Genomic DNA, 21,937 nt, shown 5'->3' on the forward strand with positions numbered 1-21,937 from the left:
CTGGACATCTCACAGCCTCCTTAAAGTTATGATGTTCAAAAGTAAACTCTGGGGCTTTCTTCCCCTAAACGCTTCCTTGTCTTCTCTTTGCCACTTCACCAAGACCTGGGTTGTTCAATCCAGAAGGCTGGAAGTCTTCCTTGATTTCTTTTCCTCTTTCATCTTGCACATATAATCCCAAAGAATTCCTTTTGATTCTATTTCTGGGATATTGCATGCAATTATTCTCATCTTTCTAGCTCCATCGCTGGCACTTTATTTTAGGCCATAATCATTTTCCTCTTGTATTCTAATCCTGCCGTCCTTAATGGTCTCTGATCCATTGTGCCTGCTGAGCCAAAGTAATTTTTTTAAACCAAAAACCTGGTAATCTGACTCTTCTGTGTATTAACCACCAATGACTTCCCACTGCACATGAAATAAAATCCAACTTGTTTAATATGGTCTCCTAGGCCACATGGGCTCAGAGGTAAAGAATCCACCTACAAGTGCAGGAGATGCGAGTTTGATCCTTGGGTTGGGAAGATCCCCTGGAGAAGGAAATGTCACCCCTCTCCAGTATTCTTGTCTGGAAAATTCCATGGACAGAGGTGCCTAGAGGGCTACCAGTCAGTGGACTCGCAAAGGGTGGGACACGACTTAGTGACTGAGCATGGCAAAACCACACTCATTTATTTCTCCATTTTCGTCTCACACCACTATTCTTCTTGCCCACTGATCTCTGAAGAAATTGGCCTTCCAGCCCCCTGTTCTTTGAACACCTCTAGCTCTTCTTGAACTCAGGACCTTGCTCATGATACCGCTTCTTCTTAAGATACTGTTTTTCTGGCTCTTTAGTGATGGACTCTTTCTAATGCATCAAGTCCCACTATAAATGTTCTTTTCTCTTACTGTCTTATCAGAGTGTCTAAAGTAGCCTACCTCCCTGTCCCATTGTCTGGGTTATTCTTTAGTACTGCCCTCTATTTGATTTCTAATGTTTATCATAATTTTAATTATAAAGTTTATTTCTTTGCTTACTTGTGCATTAACTCTCTTTCCCACTGAACCTCAAGCTCCCCGAGACTTCTCCATTAGATATCTAGCACTTGTGACAGCAGCCAGCAGAGTAGAGCCTCAAAATATTTTTTTTCTCAGTGAATGGATGAGTAAATAGAATGAAAATATTACCAAAATCTATAATACTTCAGAGAATTTTTTTTCTTCTCCTTATTGGAGACATTGCTATTTACTTGTAAGGAGGGACAAAAGTTTTGTCTCCTGTGTGGCCTCGGAGGCAGTGGCATCCCCCTGTTTGGTAGCTTCGCTGTGAGCTAACAGAGGTCTGTGCGGGCTTGGCTGTAGGACAGCAACATCTCTGACTGATCCAGACAGTAGGCCGAGCTCGGGGTGCCTCAACGTTACTTTTTATAAGAAGGCTCTTTCTTAAAACACAGTTAACTCACATTTAGGGCTTCCCAAGTGGCGCTAGTGGAATGGATAAGAAAGCTGTGGTACATATACCCAATGGAGTATTACTCAGCCATTAAAAAGAATACATTTGAATCAGTTCTAATGAGGTGGATGAAACTGGAGCCTATGATACAGAGTGAAGTAAGCCAGAAAGAAAAACACCAATACAGTATACTAACGCATATATATGGAATTTAGAAAGATGGCAACAATAACCCTGTGTACGAGACAGCAAAAGAAACACTGATGTATAGAACAGTCTTATGGACTCTGTGGGAGAGGGAGAGGGTGGGAAGATTTGGGAGAATGGCATTGAAACATGTGAAATATCATGTATGAAACGCGTTGCCAGTCCAGGTTCGATGCACGATACTGGATGCTTGGGGCTGGTGCACTGGGACGACCCAGAGGGATGGAATGGGGAGGGAGGAGGGAAGAGGGTTCAGGATGGGGAACACATGTATACCTGTGGCGGATTCATTTTGATATTTGGCAAAACTAATACAATTATGTAAAGTTTAAAAATAAAATAAAATTTAAAAAAATAAATTAAAAAAAATAAAACATTGATAAATGGGAAAAAAAAAAAAAAAAGAAGATGCCTGCCAATGCAGGAGACTTAAGAGATGAGACTTTGCTCCCTGGGTTGGGAGGATCGCCTGAAGGAGAGCATGACATCAGCTGAAGTGACTTAGCACACATTGCAAAGACAGTTGGTATTTCCCTCTGCCCCTCCTCCCCCACATAAATAAGTGACGGGCTATGGGGCCAGGGCTTTCTCCTGGGGCCCAGCTCAGCCTAGGTCTGGTGCTCATCATGATAATGAGAGCTTGGGAATCAGATGGATTCTGCTCACTCTGCTTCTGTGCCCCTGCATTTAGAACAGCAAACTGTGAGGTGTATTACAAGAAATTGATATTTGTCATTCCATTACTAATGGGATCCTTTCCCACTACATATTCTAATTCATCACTACTGATATATAGGCAAGCTATTGGTAGTCTACATTTTTTCCTACTTGGCTATCCTCCTAAAATGTTATTTGTGCAAATAGCTTTTCAGTTGATTTGCTTGAGATTTCTGAGTAAAACTATAAATTGTACCATCGGCAAGTAATTAATTTTTTTGTCATTTCCTTTCCAGTGATTATGCACCTTATTTCTTTTATTGTTGTATTTCAGTCTCTAGAATTTACAGAATAATGTCAAAGTGTCAACAATAAGCATCATTGTTTAGTTTCTGATTGGAATGGAAATGCCTCTAGTGTTTTATTGTTGCTGTGTAGTCTTTCCTACATCAGACATGCCCTCCTATTCTCTTACTTTACTAAAGAAATTTTTTTAAGTAAGTTATTTTCAAATGTTAGGCTGTCTACCTTTAGGCTCAGTCTACTTCCTCAGAACTTCTTCCTTTTGGTTCCATTTTATAGATAAGTGTGTTTCTTGCCCATGTTTCTGATATTGAAATCTTAAAATCCTGCTCAGCTTCCCGCCTTCTCAAGATTTCTCAAACTATCCCATGTGTACTTGATTTTCAGGCCTTTCACCATATGAGTTGTTCACAGAAATATATGAGGAGTCCCTTAGGAATACAAGGTGAAATTGGGGACAGTATTGACTGACCTTGATCTGAGGGTGTCACACGTGGGGACAGGGAGAGGATACTCATGCTTTCCAGGTATCATGAAATCTAGGAATTCTGTCTCTCAAATTCTGTCATTTTAGAGCCATGAAAATAAATGTTGTTCCTGACACAGCATAAACACTGGGATATGAAGTTTGTTTTAAAGAAGTTGCTATAAGGGATTTCAAATGATCATAGCCTCAAACTCAAGAAGCAAACGTCAGCTCCAAAGTCCAACATGGGAAAAATATGAGCAGCCCATAGGCATCAATAGCAGAGCTATGGAGCAGTCCTGGGAGAAGATTCTTACCTATAAACCGTGTGAATTACTGTGTGTTGTTGACCATCATAATATAATAATTTTTGCTTTGGGTTTATTGTCATGCCAACAAATTCCTCTATGGATGGAATAAATCGGCTACTTTTGGTACCTCAGAGGTTTATTTCACAACAGCTGGAAGCAGGAGCAAAGGAATGTAAGCTTCTTATCTATGTCTTCACACCGCTCTCCTAATCTCTAGAGGCATGTCACCAACTACCTCCTTGGTGCTTTTCATTAACTGTCCCCATAGATACCTTCATCTCAATTTTTATTTTGCCCTCAGTTGAGCTTGCTTCCCTGCCCTATTCCTTGTCTGGTTATGGCAGAGATTGCTTCTTCTTTCCCCAGGATCTCCTGTATCCTTCCAGCATAGCATAGTGATAGAATCTCTAGCTATTAGCTTGGCACTCCAAGTAAATCTACTGATTTTCCTCCCTTGCTTATTCTTTCTAATATGATGCTAGTGAAAGGGTCACGTGACAGCTTCTCAGAACCTCCTTTAAATAAATGTCATTGAAAGCATTTTTCCCTTTTCATTTGTTTCTTTTTTCTTAATGACTGGAATGAGGAAATAGTGGTTGAAGCTAGAGCTGGTGCAGCAATTTGAATCATGAGGTGACTTTGGGAAGAGGGTCCTTACATGGGATCAACAGATCTAAGGAGCCTTGGTCCCTGACACTGTTGGGCACCCTGCCAGTCAAAAATTGCCTAGCTGTGGACTATGCTTGAGACAGAAACAGACTTCGATGTTTCTAATCTCTGCTTTTTTTTTTTTTTTGCTATTTGTAGCTGCCTCCTAAGCCTGGCTTTGACACATGATGAGATGTTTCACCGTTGTTCTTCTCATCCCACACAGACACTCAGAGCCATCCTGTTACTTAATTGCTCACTGAAACCTAGGAGTTCACATTCAGAGCTGACTCTTGATTCTGGCCATCCCCCTGTTCATCATTAACATTAATTTGACCATCATCTCTTGTCAAATTTGCTGCTGGACACTCTGAATAGTTCACTGTGTTTCTAGGCTCTTCTTGTTTTATTACATCTTTTATGCTTCCTAAGGAGAAGGCAATGGCACCCCACTCCAGTACTGTTGCCTGGAAAATCCCATGGATGGAGGAGCCTGGTAGGCTGCAGTCCATGGGGTCGCTAAGAGTTGGACACGACTGAGCAACTTCACTTTCACTTTTCACTTTTCACTTTCATGCATTGGAGAAGGAAATGGCAGCCCACTCCAGTGTTCTTGCCTGGAGAATCCCAGGGACGGGGGAGCCTGGTGGGCTGCCGTCTCAGGGGTCGCACAGAGTCAGACATGACTGAAGCGACTTAGCAGCAGCAGCAGCAGCAGCAGCAGCATGCTTCCTAACACATGAACACCATCACATTACTCTTTTGCATCCATACCCAGGATCCTCAAGGGAAAATGTAAGCTCCTGAGAGTCTCATTCCAGGCTTTGTTCCCTATTTCCCAAATTTCTTCTTCCAGCGCCTTCCCCTGCCTGTGCACAGACACTCTCTACCAGAAATTATATTCAGCTTTTCTCTCTCTAGAAAACACTGTCTTATCATTCAAGATTCAGCTCATATATTGTAGTCATAAAAGGTATCATTTTTTTTAAGTGCTTACCAGATTCTGGGCACTGTGTTATAAACCTGACATGTCTTGTTTAGTCTTTGGGACAACCCTGTAAGATGGGCTGCTTATTATCATCCCCAATATAAAGATGAAACAAAGATTAAATACTTTGCAGAAGGAAGATCCCCTGGAGAAGGAAATGGCACCCCACTCCAGTACTCTTGCCTGGAAAATCCCATGGACAGAGAAGCCTGGTGGGCTACAGTCCATGGGGTCGCAAAGAGTCGGACACGACTGAGTGACTTCACTTCACTTAGAAGACAGTATGCAACCCTGAATATTCATTGGAAGGACTGATGCTGAAGCTGAAGTTTTAATATTTTTGGCCGCTTGCTGGAATGAGCTGATTCATTGGAAAAGACCTTGATGCTGGGAAAGATTGAAGGCAAAAGAAGAAGAGGGTGGCAGAGGGTGAGATGGTTAGATAGCATCACTGTCTCAATGGATATGAATTTGCGCAAACTCTGGGAGACAGTGAAGGAAAAGGAAGCCTGGTGTGCTGCAGTCCATGGGGTCAAAAAGAGTCAGACGTGACTTAGTGATTGAACAACAGTAGCAACAATAAGATTGTGTAGGGCTGGTCTGTATAGATGGTTTATTCAGCCTAAGCAAGTACCTGTAGATGGTTTATTGAAACCTAAACAGTCTGGCTCCAGAACTCATGCTCTGAGCCATGATGTTATATTGCCTTCATTATTGTGTTTTATTCAGTTGCCCATATGTAACCTCCTCTGTGAAGCTTTCTCCTATTGGCTCGGTCACGATTTAGTAATTCTTGCCCACCTCTGTGATTCTACAGTTTCTGTTCAAATCTAATAGATGGTCTGCTAATGATTTTTTTTGTCTGCCTTCTCCTCTAAGAGCATAAACTTTCCTGACTGGGGTTGTGGCTTCTCTATTTTTGTTACCCAACAGTTAAATACAGTTCCTCATCATAGTAACGATCTCAATAAAGGCTATAAAATTAAAATGTTTAAATCTAAAGAATAATCGAACATGAATATAAAAAAACTTCTACTCTCTTAATTATACACTGAAGCTTTTCTTCTTTTTGAAATGTCTCCCCCACCACCACAAATGCAATTGTGTTAATTCAACTTTTTAAACAGTTTCTGAATTAATCTTTACCTGTAGACTCCCCCTTCCCAGCCCTGTCGCCTCAGCCCTCCAAGTGATCTTTCTACAACATGTGTGACCGTGTTGCTCTCCTGCGTGTACCATTCTCCTTGAACCCTCACAGCCTTCACGTACATGACAAAATTCACACTCCCAGGATGACAGGTAGCGCCTCAAGATCTGCCCATCCCTACCTTTCCAGTCTCAGTTTTACCCACTTCCAAATTTGTGCTCTTTCTCCAGCTGTGTGGAACGACTTATGGGGCCCAACTGAAAAGCCACGTGTGAGCATCCTTTCTTACTTTTCCCCACGCTGTCTCACTGCCTCCATCAATGTTTGTCAAGCTGTAATGTGCTTATGGCATTGGAGAAGGAAATGGCAACCCCCGCCAATATTCTTGCCTTGAAAATCCCATGGACAGAGGAGGCTGGCGGGCTATGGTCCATGGGGTCGCGAAAGAGTCAGACATGACTTAGCGACTAAACGGCAACAATGTGCCTGCTTGTCGTGCCTGGCGCGCGCCTAGGGGCCTGGTCACATTGCAGCATCTGATTTTGTAGGTCTCAAGTGAGGTTTGACCTTCTGCATTTCTAACAAATTCCCCAGTGGTGCTCTTGCTGCTGATTTTCAGCCCACACTTTGAGAGGCATAGATCTAGACTCGTCTTTTCCTCTTCTTCCTCTTGGCAGGTATCACCTCTTCTAGGAATCATAGACGGCTCTCTCTCTCGTGAGGAGAGACAGTGAAGTTTGTCTTTGTATTCTCAGCTTCTAGCTCCCTACCTGCAGCAGAGTATTCAATAGTTCTCACCAAGTGAATGCTGACTGTTCATTTCATGGGCATAGTGTTTATGCAGTGGCAACCTAGGCTAAAGAAATGTGCATGGTGCAATGAGACACAGTCTAACCCACAAACTAACTGCTCGGAAGCCTCTGTTACATTCAAAGAACTGGGGTTGGTGTTTGGGGTACAGAAAGGAGAAAGGTACAGTCTCTGCTCACAGGGTCCTGCAGAGAAGCTGGGGAGAGAGACCAGCATCCGGATTGCTATACAACATGGCAAAAATAATTTATCAGTGACGAGCAGAATGAAGAGGGAGCTGTTTGTTCTTCACTGGCATTTGAGGATGTTTTTTGTGGTTCTATGAATTGAGACTGGAGGAAATAGTAGACACCTGACAGCAAATTGGTGGAGGAAGATGTTTCAGAAAAATGGAATAGGATGCCCACACTTCTCAGCCTTTTCCCCCACTGACACTTACATGGCTCAGTGGTGCTCCCATACACGCTACCATGGATATGTCCATTGTCGTTGCAACTCTTCTTTCTTGTGTTACTCAGCTCTCAAGGGAGTGAGTGCCGTGTTGCTGTTGTTTAGCCACTAAGTCGTGTCCGTCCATTTTGTGGAGTCCCACTTCCATTCTGTGTTTCCCAAGTGCACTGTGCTCAGGATAGCATCGTTTGCTATTATATATTATTAATATATAAATTAATATTAATATAATATATTAATATATTAAATATTAATATATTAAAATATTAATATAAACAATATTATATTATATCATTTGCCTCTCTCTATTATATATATATTCTGGTTTGCTTAGTTTCCCTATCAGGCTGAGAGATTGCTAGGATATGGAAACTGTGCCTGGCATATACATGTTGGTTGAATTAAATAATATATTGTTTATTCTCGCTGCCCAGCATGAGAATAAAAAAAGTACAAAATAAATATTTTCTGAAGAAGAGAGTGAATCAACCAGAGAGATAGGGTAACAGCATGTAGAGGAACTCGTTTAGGAAAAATTGAAAACGGAGGATGATAGGAAACACCATGAACAGAGTGAACTATATGGAGGAACACAACAAGAATACTCAGTTCTGGTTGTATTCTTGTAGCTGCCAGTTTACCTGCAGACTCACAGCACAGAAAAGTAGGTATTTCTCAGCGGAGGGATGTCTAAGTGACCCTAAAAAGGCGAGCCAGGTGGCAAAGAGTGAAGGACTCTTTTTTATTGGAAATGTAGGTGAGTATTCTTGCCTGGAGAATCCCAGGGATGGGGGAGCCTGGTGGGCTGCTGACTATGGGGTCACACAGAGTTGGACACGATTGAAGTGATTTAGCAGCAGCAGCAGCAACCTTGCCTAGAGAGGAGGCTGAACTGCACGAGATCTCTCTCTCAAAGCTGCAGCAAAAGTCCTCGGAAGAGGCTTGTGTGTGATGTAAGCCTGTGAGAAAGGGCACTTCTTCTGAACTTTGAGACTGTCAAAAAGTATGAGTACCAGAATTATGTTTTCCCATTTCCTTCTTCTTTCTATCCCTGTCTCCATGCAGAGCAGCTCAGAGCACAGAGACTGAACTTACTAAATGGTAACTTCAGTGTGTCCTTGTCCTGGGTTGCGGACACAAATGGCATGACTCCTTGGGGCTCAGTCAGCGGGCTAAGTGAGCGAGCACAGGAACTCCTGCAGATTCTTCACCTCCCGTCCCTGGGAGTTGGTGGCTGGACAGCTGCTTCCTTCACTGTCAGGATGATCTTCTTGGAAGACTACACCAAATGAATGACTAGTGAGGAAAAGCTAAAGAAGATGCTTCAAGTCCTCTGATAGCCCACATGTCTCTGTCAGTTTGATAATATTTACAGCGTTCTAGCAAATAATACTGAGGCTGCACTTGTTACAAGAAATCTTACCTCCAAATAAATATTCATATCTGTGCCAAAGATGTCTTGGGAATCTTCCACTTACTCCTATGAGGCTTCCATTGTTCAAGAACATTGGCTTCCCTGGTGGTGCTAGTGGTAAAGAGCCTGCTTGCCAATGCAGGAGACAAAAGTGACGCAAGTGTGATCCCTGGAGTGGGCAGATCCTCTGGAGGAGGACGTGGCAACCCACTTCAGTATTCTTCCCTGGAGAATCCAATGGACAGAGGATCCTGACGGGCTACAGTCCACGGGGTCACAGGAGTCGGACATGACTGAGCGACTAAACCCCCACCAAACTGACTGCTCTTCATGGCTTACATTCTACTGGCTATCAACCGGCAGTAACAGCCTGCTTCTCATTTGGGGCATCACTGCTTCCCCACTGCACATGGTCCTTCAAAAGACTCCTCCACCTAGGCTGGCCAGTCAGAGAATCTTCTTTCCCTGACCACAGTGATTCAGTGATGGCAAGGCTGTATCAACACCCAGTACTGCACAAAGGTGAACACCAAAATCTGTGAGGTTGTAACATGCTATATGATCAGAAATAAACATTAGAACTGGGATGAAGACAGAAAAAGCAGTCAGTTCAGAAAATTATCTATCTAGGGAGAAACCCATCGATTTCAAATCGAGACTCCTATATGGCCTGCTTTGCCTATGGGAGGGTTTGATCCAAACTAAACAGAGCAAATCCCTAGGATACTGGCAGACACCTTTTACAGTTTATTCTTAATCCTTTAAGTCAGTGGTTGATAACATCCTGGTAAAAGGGGTACTTTTGCTTCACCCCTTAGGAAAAAGTTAATTGTCTGGTAGGTTGGAAGGAACGTGGAGGCAATAGGATTCAGTTTATAAAACAGGATTGGAAAGAAATGCACAGTTTGATTTTTTATTCGCTACAGTTGCTACTGGGTTAACAGTTGCTTCTTGGCAGAACATAAGGGGTATAAAGAAAGCCGAAGGTTTGTTTCTCAAGAAATCATACAAGAAACAAAAGAAAGCTGTTTCCATAGTCTAGAGTGGTTTTGCCAGCAATTATGTTTTGTAGAAAATAAATAATGCATTCTGTTTCCAAAAGGCCCTGACAAACCATGATAGAAAAAAAAAAAAAATAAAATCTTTTCTTTTGGTTTTAGGGTGGCGAGTTTCATGATGGAAATAAAGTGAGTCTGTGTTCTCTAAGTAATTTATTACTGCATCTTACCACAGCAGCTCTAATGGGCTGGCTGCCAGGTATTCCGGGCTGCAGTTTGTCATGTCTGACTCTTTAGTTCTTCCAAGCAATTGAAGAAATGGCCTTCTGCAGGCTGTCAGTGACAGATTCTAGCCCACTCACATAGATAAAGCTCAATTAGCTCCTGGAAAAAACATCTTTTAAAAATGCAATGAGCTGCACCGTGAAAGATAGGTAGACAACAGTCCAGAAACAAAATAAAATGTTACTGTGGAGGGGAGGACGTGCACACTATGATCAAGTGTACTGCTGTTTTATGGGACAGTTCCCAGCACTGAAAACAATGTGGTGGTCATTTTTAATTTCTTCAGGAGATAGGATAGCACTTTGCTTCAGCTGCAAGGTAAGGGCAGCAGTCCTAAAGAGTTGGCATACCATTCATTCATGGCAAAGGCCCATACTCTATAACCTGCAAGGAGTTCTAGCCTAGAAGAGAGGTTCTAGAATAGCCTTTCACTGATTAAGTGTAGCCTGCCAGTGCGTTGTTTCATCTATATAGTATTTTAAATGTTGAGCAAACATTTGAAAATCAGAATATTTTACACACAAATACAGCTTTGACATCTCTTAAAATACTGAAACACCTGGAAACTGCGTATTTATTTCTTTGGGGGGAAAAGTGACTTATGCCAAGTACCTACTGCATCCCATAGAAGAGAAAAAGCATCCTCTGTTACCGCGATCCCTGTTGAGCTTGCTTTACTCATTTCTGCTGCCTCCCTTGCCCTGGTCTAAATAGGAGACTAGTTTGAGTTTGCATACCTCTGATCTCCAGCAGTGATTTTGGGGACCTCCTACATCAAAAGTACTTGAGATTCTTATTAACAATGGAGAATCCCTGGTCCTGCCCTGGGCTAAAAAATAAAATGCATGGATATAAAACATAGTGATACTTTTGCTTACTAAAGTTATTGGAATAATTGATGTTGTTGAGTTGCTAAGTCATGTCTGACTCTTTGTGACCCCATAGACTGCACCACGCCAGGCTTCCCTGTCCTTCACTATCTCCTGGAATTTGCTCAAATTCATGTCCATTGAGTTGGTGATGCTATCTAACCATCTCATCTTCTGTCACCCTCGTCTCCTTTTGCTTTCAATCTTTCCCAGCATCAGGGTCTTTTCCCATGAGTTGGCTCTTTGCATCAGGTGACCAAAGTCTCGGAGCTTTGGTCAGTCCTTCTAATGAATATTTAGGGCTGATTTCCCTTAGGCTTCCCCTGTGGCTAAGCTGGTAAAGAATCTGTCTGCAATGTGGGAGACCTGGGTTCAGTCCCTGGGTTGGGAAGATCCCCTGGAGAAGGGAAAGGCTACCCATTCCAGTGTTCTGGCCTGGAGAATTCCATGGACTGTATAGTCCATGGGATCAAAAAAAGTCAGACACGACCGAGTGACTTTCACTCACTCCCTTAGGATTGACTGGTTTGATCTCCTTGCTGTCCAAGGGACTCTCAAGAGTCTTCTCCAGCACCAAAATTCAAAAGCATCAGTTCTTCAGTGCTCAGCCTTCTTTATGGTCTAACTCTCACATCCTTACATGACTACGGGAAAAACCATAGCTTTGACTCTACAGACCTTGGTCGGCAAAGCGATGTCTCTACTTTTTAATACACTGTCTAGTTTTGTCATAGCTTTCCTTCCAAGGAGCAAGCATCTTTTAATTTCATTGCTGCAGCCACCTTCATTGATCCCACTGACCAGATAGAATTATAATCCTTAAAAAAATGGATCAAAATACTAATATCATGAATGGACCCTTTTTTGAACATTACATGGGAATATATTTTTCTTCTAATTACATTAACTTTTAATGGCTCCTTTTTCCCCCCCTGAAAATACCACCTAGCCAAACTTACCCTACTGAGAACAAAATCAAATGACTTAGTGTCTGTTACTGACTTAGGCCAAATTTTCAATTTGGAGATAAAATCCACTACGTTTTATGAACTAATTTGTTCTCCAGGCAAGTGGTTGAACTTGACAGCTATATTTGTTTCTAGCACTACTAAATCATAATTACAGGAAATAGTTCTAGAGTTAGATTCAATTGGCACAAAGCCTAAATGAATTAATAAAAACTCTGTATTTTTCCCCCCAGGCATTCTTCTCTGACTTCTGAAGGTCTTTAGTTGGGAAGAGTCTTGAATATCTACTGTAATAAAGATGATGATGATTCCTCACATTTGTGCGGTGTTTCAGAGCACCCTCAGATACATTATCCCCTTTGATTATCTCAGTCACCCTGTGAGATGGTGGCAGATGAAGGAGTGAAGACTAAATTCAAGGTGCAGATGCTTGTAGAGTGAGGAGAAGATTCTTAGCTTTTTACAAATTCAGGGTTGCTTTTGTTCTATGATCTCAGATCCAAATTTGTAATACAAAAATCTGTCCCCTATTGAAATATCCTTGTAGGTTTATCCCATGTTGGTAACTTACATTGTGCAATTAACCCCTAAGGATCATCAACTGAATCCAGTTGCCTCAAAGAGCCCCAGAATTATGTCTTGCTCACTGACATAATCCTGCAGACATCATCATTATCATGTTCTTTGGGGAGGGGCACAATTTGCACAGCAACTTTAAGGTTGGAACCACTTTCTGTGTAATTTTGTCAAGAGATTGCCTTATCTTCTTATTTCCTTCATATAGGCAATGAATCCCCTATAAAAATTATAACATATCTGATAAATTTCGTGTGATGCCATCATTCAACATGGTAAAGAATCCGCCTGCCAATTCAGGAGATGCAGGCAACATGGGTTTGAACCCTGGGTTGGGGAGATCCCCTGGAATAGGAAATGGCAACCCACTCCAGTATTCTTGCCTGGAGAATTCCATGGACAGAGGAACCTGGCAGGCTACAATCCAAGGGGCCTCAGACTTGGACACAACTGAGCAACTGACCACACACACACCATGCAATATTCTTCCAACATCCTCCCACCATTACAGGGACATATGGCCCTCTTAAAGCCACTGGATAAGCCTTTTAAATTGTCAGAGGTTCTTGGTGGTTTTGACTCTTCTCCAAGTCTTCAGGAGTGGGCTTATCCTTAAAAATGCATATTTGGGGAGCTTAATGCTTGAGTTAATATTTGAGACTGGAAAGGAAATAACTAAGTGGAAACTTGAGTATTAGTCATAATAAAACCTTAACTTTTAAAACTTCCCAAACTGTTGACTGTGTAGACTATAACATGGACCAAGAAATCATCCCTCTTTCCTTTCTCCCCTTCTAAACAACACCGGCCCCTCTCCACACTTTGACTGGGACCTCAACAATTAAGAGTGAAATGCTCTTTAAGTTTGGCTTTTGGAGTCAGGCGGTCCTGGACCACTTCTGGACAGCCAATTGCAAATGCTGTGACTTGCAGTCAGTTAAGTAACCTTAGTTTCATCATCTGTAAAACGGTTTGGTGAGAATTGAAATCACAAATAATAAGCTTTGTGAATATGCAAATTCACAAAGTACACAGCACATTAAAAGCATTTATTTATTTTTAATTGAAGAATAATTGCTTCACAGGATTTTGTGGTTTTCTGTCAAACATCAACAAGAATCAGCTATAGGTACACCCATGTCCTCTCCCTCCCAAACCTCCCTCCCATCTCCCTGTCCATCCCACCCTGCTAGATTGTCACAGAGCCTCTATTTGAGTTCCAGGAGTCATACAGCAAATCCACATTGGCTGTCTATTTTACGTATGGCATTGTAAATTATTCATATTGCCCTCTCCTCCTGTTGCCCTGTGTCAAAGTCTGTTCTCTATGTCTGTGTCTCCATTGCTGCCCTGCAAATAAATTCATCAGTACCATCTTTCTTGATTCCATATATATGCATCTGTATATGATATTTATATTTCTCTTTCTGACTTACTTCACTCTGTATAGGTTCGTCCACCTCATTAGAACTGACTCAAATGCATTCCTTTTTATGGCTGACTAATATTCCATTGTGGGCTTCCCAGGCGGTCCTAGTGGTAAAGAACCTGCCTGCCAATGCAGGAGACACAAGAGATGCGTGTTCAATCCCTTGGTTGGGAAGATTCCCTGGAGAAGGGCATGGCAACCCACACCAGTATTCTTGCCTGGATAATCCCATGGACAAAGGAGCCTGGCAGGCCACAGTCTATAGGGTTGCACAGAGTCAGACACGACTGAAGTGACTTAGCATAGGACAGTACTCCATTGTGTATATGTACCACAGCTTCTTTAGCCATTCATCTGTCGATGGACATCTAGGTTGCTTCCATGTTCTAGCTATTGTAAATAGCACTGCAATGAACACTGGGGTACATGTGTCTTTTTCAATTTTGGTTTCCTCAGGGTATATGCCTAGGAGTGGGATTGCTGGGTCATATGGTGATTTTATTCCTAGTTTTTTAGGGAATCTCTATACTGTCTCCCATAGTGGCTGTATCAATTTACATTCCCAACAACAGTGCAAGCAGGTTCCCTTTTCTCAGTACCCTCTCCAGCATTTATTGTTTGTAGACTTTTTGATGATGGCCATTCTGATGGGTGTAAGGTGGTATCTCACTGTAGTTTTGATTTGCATTTCTCTAATAATGAGCGATGTTGAGCATCTTTTCATGTGTTTGTTAGTCATCTGTATCTCTTCTTTGAAGAAATGTCTGTTTAGGTCTTTTTCCTACTTTTTGATCGGGTTGTTTGTTTTTCTGGTATTGAGTTGTATGAGCTGCTTGTATATTTTGGAAATTGGTTCTTTGTCAGTTGTTTCCTTTGCGATTATTTTCTCCCATTCTGAGGGTTGTCTTTTCACCTGTTTGTAGTTTCCTTTGCTGTACAAAATCTTTTAAGTTTTATTAGGTCCCACTTCTTTGTTTTTATTTCCATTACTCTAGGAGGTGGGTCATAGAGGATCTTGCTTTCATTTATGTCATTAAGTGTTTTGCCTATGTTTTCCTTCAAAGAATTTTATAGTTTCTGGTCTTACATTTAGGTCTTTAATCCATTTTGAGTTTATCCTTGTGTATGGCATTAGGAAGTGTTCTAACTTCATTCTTGTATACGTAGCTACCTACACAGCACGTTTTAAGTACAAGACCATGTTAGTTATTATTCTTGCTATTCCAGGAGGGTTAAAATTAGGTTGTTAATGTCTGTTAATACCCTAGTGAAAATTAATTTATTTTTTCATCAAGAAAGAATGTGAAATGAAGAACAGAATACTGGACAGAGAAGTTTAGATGGGTTGTAAGGGGACTTTCTTGGTGGATCAGTGATAAAGAATCTGCCTGCAATGCAGGAGAAGTGGATTCAGTCCCTCAGTTGAGAAGATCCCCTGGAGAAGGGCAGGGCAACCCACTCCAGTATTCTTGCCTGGAGAATCCATGGACAGAGGATCCTGGCGGGCTACAGTCCATGGGGTGGCAAAGAGTCAGACAGGACTGAAGAGACTTAGCACAGCACAGCACACATGTGTACACATAATACATAATGATGATGGCGTTTACTGGATGCCTGCTCTGTGCCTAGAAACAAGTTAATTAGGTTATATGCATTATTTTCATTTAAGCCTCATAATAGTCCTAGCCCTGGAGGAGGACAGACACAGAGAGTTTTCCTCAATTGTCCAAGCTCACATCACACAGATTGTAAATGGCAGAAGTAGAATTTAAAACTGGGCAGCCATTACTCTAGAGGCGCCTCTCTAAACTGTGTTTGGTAAGAAAGGCATTTTAGCCAAAGAGAACTACCCTTTGCTTTGTTAGGATTCTGGCTGAACTGCTTGAGTCAGCAAACTTTTTGCCAGGAAAAGCTGCTCAGTGGATGTCAGGAAGAAAATGAGGTTATAGATCTTTTCCTGTCTGGGGTGTGTATTTATTGTACAGTAGGATGTAATCTAAATTATTCACATTTTATATTTTATGGAAATTTTAGCCTCTGTAAATCTGAGATTTCAGGACTAGAATTATGTGTAATAAAGTTCTTATAAAATCCATTTAAAAGATTAATGATAGATGTATTTGTAGAAAATTAAATCTGGGTATTTTATTTTCTCCAGTTTCCTGGATCTTCCAATTTCATTTGCAGAGACTATCTTTGTGACAGAATCTTCTCTTAATGCCTCTTGGGCAAAACCAAGTGCAAGGCTGGTCCTGCGAGTATAGAACTTTCTCTCGGGCAGAAGAGATCAGTGAGTTTTTGGAATAGCTTTCTTCTAAGACTTCTTCATAAGTTGTCCTTTGCAAACTGGGAATCAAAAACATTCCACAGTGAAATCCAGTCTCCAGCCCTTATTAGCTGAGTGAATTGATGGAGATCATAAAACTATTAATATTTCTGAGCCTTTGTTGTTTCCTCAGCTGCAAAATGAGGATAATGTATCTTATTTTGTAGGTGGTCATTAGAATTAAATAAATAACAATTGAATGGAAATGGAAAAGGTGGGTGTTGAAATATAAACAAGTCAATATGCAGAGAAACAAATAACCACCACCAATATCATGGCAACTGGGGCTTCCCAGGTGGTACAGTGGTGAAGAAGCTGTCTGCTACTGTAGGAGACGCAAAAGGCTTGGATTCAGGTCTCTTGAATCCAAGAGGTCTTGGTGAGGAAGACCCCCTGGAGGAGGAAATGACAATAGATTCCAGGATTCTTGCTGGGAAAATCCCATGGACCGAGGAGCCTGGTGGGCTACAGTCCGTGGGGTCACAAAGAGTCGGACCCAACTGACAAGTGAGCGCATCCTAGCACATGGTGCAGTCTCATTATTGGTTGATGGGTTTGACATGTGGAGAGTTTGCCATATAGAACAGCTTCTTCTGCCTAATTTAATCAGCCCATTCACTGAAAACAAAGTTCAGTTGCTAAGTCATGTTCAACTCTTTCGACCCCATGGACATGTCAGCCTTCCCTGTCCTTCACTATCTCCCAGAGTTGACTCAAACTCATGTTCATTGAGTCGGTGATGCCATCCAGCCATCTCATCCTCTGTCACTGCCTTTTCCTCCTGCTTTCAATCTTCCCCAGCATCAGGGTCTTTTCCAATGAATCAGTTCTTCGCATCAGGTGGCCAATCTATTGGAGCTTCAGCTTCAGTCCTTCCAGTGAATATTCAGGGTTGATTTCATTTTGGATTTCCTGGTTTGATCTCCTTGCAGTCCAAGGGACTCTCAAGAGTCTTCTCCAACACCATAGTTCAAAAGCATCAATTCTTTGTAAAGCACAAAGCAAAGGGAATATTTGATTATTCAGTCATTTCATCTCAATTAGCATTAATTAGATTGTTCCTTTGCATTAGGCTCTGGGTTAAGTTCTGAAGATCCTCAGATGAGTAACGCATGGATGCCTTGAAGTTTCTTGAAGCCACATGATAGCTCTGGTGGGAATGAGGCTCTAGAGTGACCTTTTCAGTTTAAATTGGTTATCTCTGGTTCTGATAAATGGAAACCTGTCAAAGTTTAAAAGAGAATATATATTCTTTCAGTACACATTTGCTACTGTGATAAACATTACTTAGAAGTATGTAATTATTCTTTAAAAGAGTTTTGATTACTCATCAACTGAGTGCAGGTGAGTTGAAAGATTCAGGGAAAGTGAGGCAGGAAAAAAATGATGACAAAAAAGATCAATGAAGAGGCAGTCTGGTGCTGAGGATGGAACGTGAACTTTGGACTCAGACAAACCTAGATTCAAATCCTGGCTTTGCCCTTTATGAAGGAAATGTCTTTGAGTAAGTTATTCTCCTTCCTAGAGATTTCCCACCCCCATCTGTTAAGTGGTGGCAATAGTACTTGATTTGTGAGATTATTATGACAATTAAATGAAACGTATCTGAAAGACATATGTACTTTATTTTAAGATGCATAGGCTATCATGGTCTGTGATATACAAAGATCATCACTATGTTATTAAACAGAATACTCCTGTTGTCAGCTCACACCACCTCCATCTGTTGAACACCTCATCATCCTCATTTTTCTGGTTAGCTAGGTCAAAAATGATCTCCTCTGTGTCCACGCAGTGTCTATTTTCTTTCCCATGCCTTACGGGTTTTCTCGCCGGCTGTCTGAATTGTAGCCTTGAATCTGCTGGTTTCACTGTTTCAGCTGAATTGCAAGTTCCCAAGGGATGCTGCCCATGTCCGTCATCACCGTGCACAATGTCTGGCACAGGGTAGGTAGTTGATGAATGTGGGATGAATGGAGAACAATTTATAAAGGAGATCACAGCCACCAGGCAGGACTCCTCTCATATTCTGAGTTCCTCCTCTCTCTATTTACTCTCCCCACCCCCATACCACAAAGCCATTTGTGTCTTTTGTTTCATTGTGGACAAGGCTTTCCTCCTGCAGCTGACGCTAGTCCGTTTTCTTGTGCTCAAGATCACACTCATCCTTCTCAAGAACGGCACTCCTATCCGTTAATTTCCATTTTTTCCCTCCTCCTTCTCTCCTGTATTTTTAACTTCTTTATGCCCATTATAGTGAAAAGATCCTACTCTTGTGCGTGGAAGATGCTCAATAAATGTCTGCACAAGAAATGAAAACAAGGATTTAGTTTAAGGAAGGATTTGCGGAAGGATTCCCTTCCATTGTGTGTTCCTTTGGTGCAGTGATTTTCAAAATTCTCAGATGTAAAGTCCTTTGCTCAAATGTATTCTTACCTGAAGATTCTATTTGTAACACGTAAAAAACCCACTGTTTTAGTTGGGTGGAGTCAGGCAGAGAGAATGCAGGCCTGAAGCTTTGCCACCTCGCTCTCTGCCTTTCCCCACTTTGGTGATGGAGTTTTCATGCAGTGTATTTGGCATACAGTGGGCACATTAAAGGGGCTTCCCAGGTGGTGCTAGTGGTAAAGAACCCTCCTGCTCACCCTCCTGCTAATGCAGGAGATGTAAGAGACAGGGATTCAATCCCTGGGTCAGGAAGAGCCCCTAGAGAGGGGTATGGCAACTCACTCCAGCATTCTTGCCTGGAGAATCCCATGGACAGAGGAGCCTGGTGGGCCTGGTGGGCTACAGTCTTTGGGGTCGCAAAGAGTCAGACATGACTGAATCGACTTTGCACACACACAGAGGCACATTAAAAATGAGATTTACTTACAGAAATTATTAGCCACAACTTTTGAAGCTTACATCACTTGCATTTAGATAGCTTGATTATCATGGCTGTTTCTCATTTCTAAAACTTGTTTACAGTGTTGACATTTACTGCCATTAGTGGGTAGCTTTTCTATTCAGGTCAGCTTCAATAGGAGGAATATAACAATCAAACACAAAGTGGTGTCTGAACTCTCCTCTTACTTGAGAAGGGTTGGCAGGGCAACCGGATGGAGCTGTTCTTATCCAGTCTCAGAGTAAAGTAAAGAATGATAAATACATTGTCATACATGAGAAAGAAGAGCCGCATCCATTAATCCTATGCCTTTGATGATGAAGGAACACAGAATGCTCTGTATATGTTGTTTCCTCAATCCTCAAAGATGTTTTATTAAGACACAAAGCCTCATCAAACCTGCTTTTCTTTGCTTCCCTGTTAAAGCGCCAGTGACTGCATAGGATGAATTTGGACGGTGTTATTTGCTGGTTGCTAGGTTTTTTTCCCTCTGGTTGCTCTCACTTATTCTCTCGCTTTTGCGCCTGCTGCATTTCCTTTGTTGGGATGCCTGATGAATATTTGTAATCCTTGTGTCAGATTTACATGAGCCTGGGTTACCTTTAGAGCATCACAGCCATAGAAGCCAACAGAAATTCATATGATTCATCACAGCCATCCAGAAAGCTAAGGAAACTTGTTTGTTGGACACTTGAGTGGCTGTCCCCTGCTCACCCCCACTGATGGTGGGTTAGCTACTATGAACCAAAAGAGATGATTTACTTAAAGTAAAACAAACCACTTCCAATGCCCACAGTTTATTCCAAAATTTACCAGTTTTATCCAGCCTCCAGCCTCACCCTTCACACTTCCCTGCCTCCAAGGGAAACCCTGTTACTCCTGCTGTAGAAGGGAAGAAAAACAGACAAGAATGATCGCTTGAAACATCCACCCATCTCAAGTCCAGATTTGTTCTGATCTTCTTTTACCTTTATTTTTTTGACTTCTTTTCAGAAGAGAAAGGTTCTTACTTCATTATCTTGATTCTGTCTCTTCCTGCTACCTTGCGGACCCCTCATCTATCAGTTATTCTTTTTGACACTTCAATTTGCAATCTCTTCTCTGGCTTGATCTCTTTCTCTATCAAACCCTAAACTGGAAATGTGCGTGTGTGTGTGTGCTGGCTTTACCATCTCAAAACACTAGAAAATTGCTTCCTTTAATGCCAGACTTCTCCAGAGAAATATCTCCTTATATTGACTCTGTTGTCCCAGTCGCTAATTCCCTAGATGCGGCTTCTAACCCCACTGTTATGCACAAGCTTTCCCTACTAATGAAGGTCACTGGTTGCCTGTTTATTGTCATGTCTGTTCTTTCCTTCTTAGCCTTAAAGTTATACAATCTCTATAGTATTTGGCTCTTTTAACCACTCTTCTTTCTTTCTTTTTTTTAAAAATTAATTTTAATTGGCCATTAGTTGATTTACAATGTTATGTCAGTTTTTGCCGTACAGAAAAATGACTCAGTTATACATGTACGTATATCTACTCTTTAGATTCTTTTCTCACATAGGTCATTACAGAGCATTGAGTAGAGTTCCCTGTGCTGTACAGTAGGCCCTTATTAGTTATTTTATGTATAGTAATTTGTATATGTCATTCCCAGTCTCTCAATTTATCATTTCTCCCACTTTTCCCCCATGGGCTTCCCAGGTGGCACTAGAGAATCCACTTGCCAATGCAGGAGACACAAGAGACATAGATTCTATCCTGGACTGGGGTATCTCCTGGAGAAGGGCATGGTAACCCACTCCAGTATTCTCATCTGGAGAATCCCATGGACAGAGGAGCCCAGTGGGCTACAGTCCATAGGGTCAGAAAGAGTCAAACACCACTAAGCGACTTAGTACACACCACCTTTCCCTCATACGTTTGTTTCCTTTGTCTTCTTTATCTTTCTATAAACAATTTCTCCTCTAAATACTGTATAGCTACATTGATCAGGGGCCTGCAAGGGGCTTACCCTCTTGCAGTAGGTAACTAATCAAGTAGGGTAACTAATGATGGTTAATGTGAGACTGTTTACAAAGGTGTGAACAGGGCTAAAAGAATAACAATAAAGGGTGCTGACATTCCCTGGGACTACCACATCCTTAAACCATTACTGGAATGGAAAAGTAGGAAGTCAAGAGATACCTGGAGTAACAGGCAAATTTGGCTTTGGGGTACAAAATGAAGCAGGGCAAAGGCTAAGAGAGTTTTGCCAAGAGAACCCACAGGTCATAGCAAACACCCTCTTCCAACAACACAAGAAAAGACTCTATACATGGACATCACTAGATGGTCAATACCAAAATCAGATTGATTATATTCTTTGTAGCCAAAGTTGGAGAAGCTCTATACAGTCAGCAAAAAACACTGGGAGCTGACTGTGGCTCAGATCATGAATTCCTTATTGCCAAATTCAAAATTAAATTGAAGAAAGTAGAGAAAACCACCAGACTATTCAGGTATGACCTAAATTAAATCCCTTACAATTATACAGTGGAAGTGACAAATAGATTCAAGGGATTAGATATGGTAGACAGAGTGCCTGATGAACTATGGACAGAGGTTTGTGACATTGTACAAGAGGCAGTCATCAAGACCATCCCCAAGGGAAAAAAATGCAAAAAGGAAAAATGGTTGCCTGAGGACGCCTTACAAATAGCTGAGAAAAGAAGAGAAGCAAAAGGCTAAGGAGAAAAGGAAAGATATACCCATTTGAATGCAGAGTTCCAAAGAA

The sequence above is a fragment of the Bubalus bubalis genome, chromosome 3 (genome assembly GCF_019923935.1).
Source record: "Bubalus bubalis isolate 160015118507 breed Murrah chromosome 3, NDDB_SH_1, whole genome shotgun sequence".
NCBI classification, from domain to species: Eukaryota; Metazoa; Chordata; class Mammalia; order Artiodactyla; family Bovidae; genus Bubalus; species Bubalus bubalis.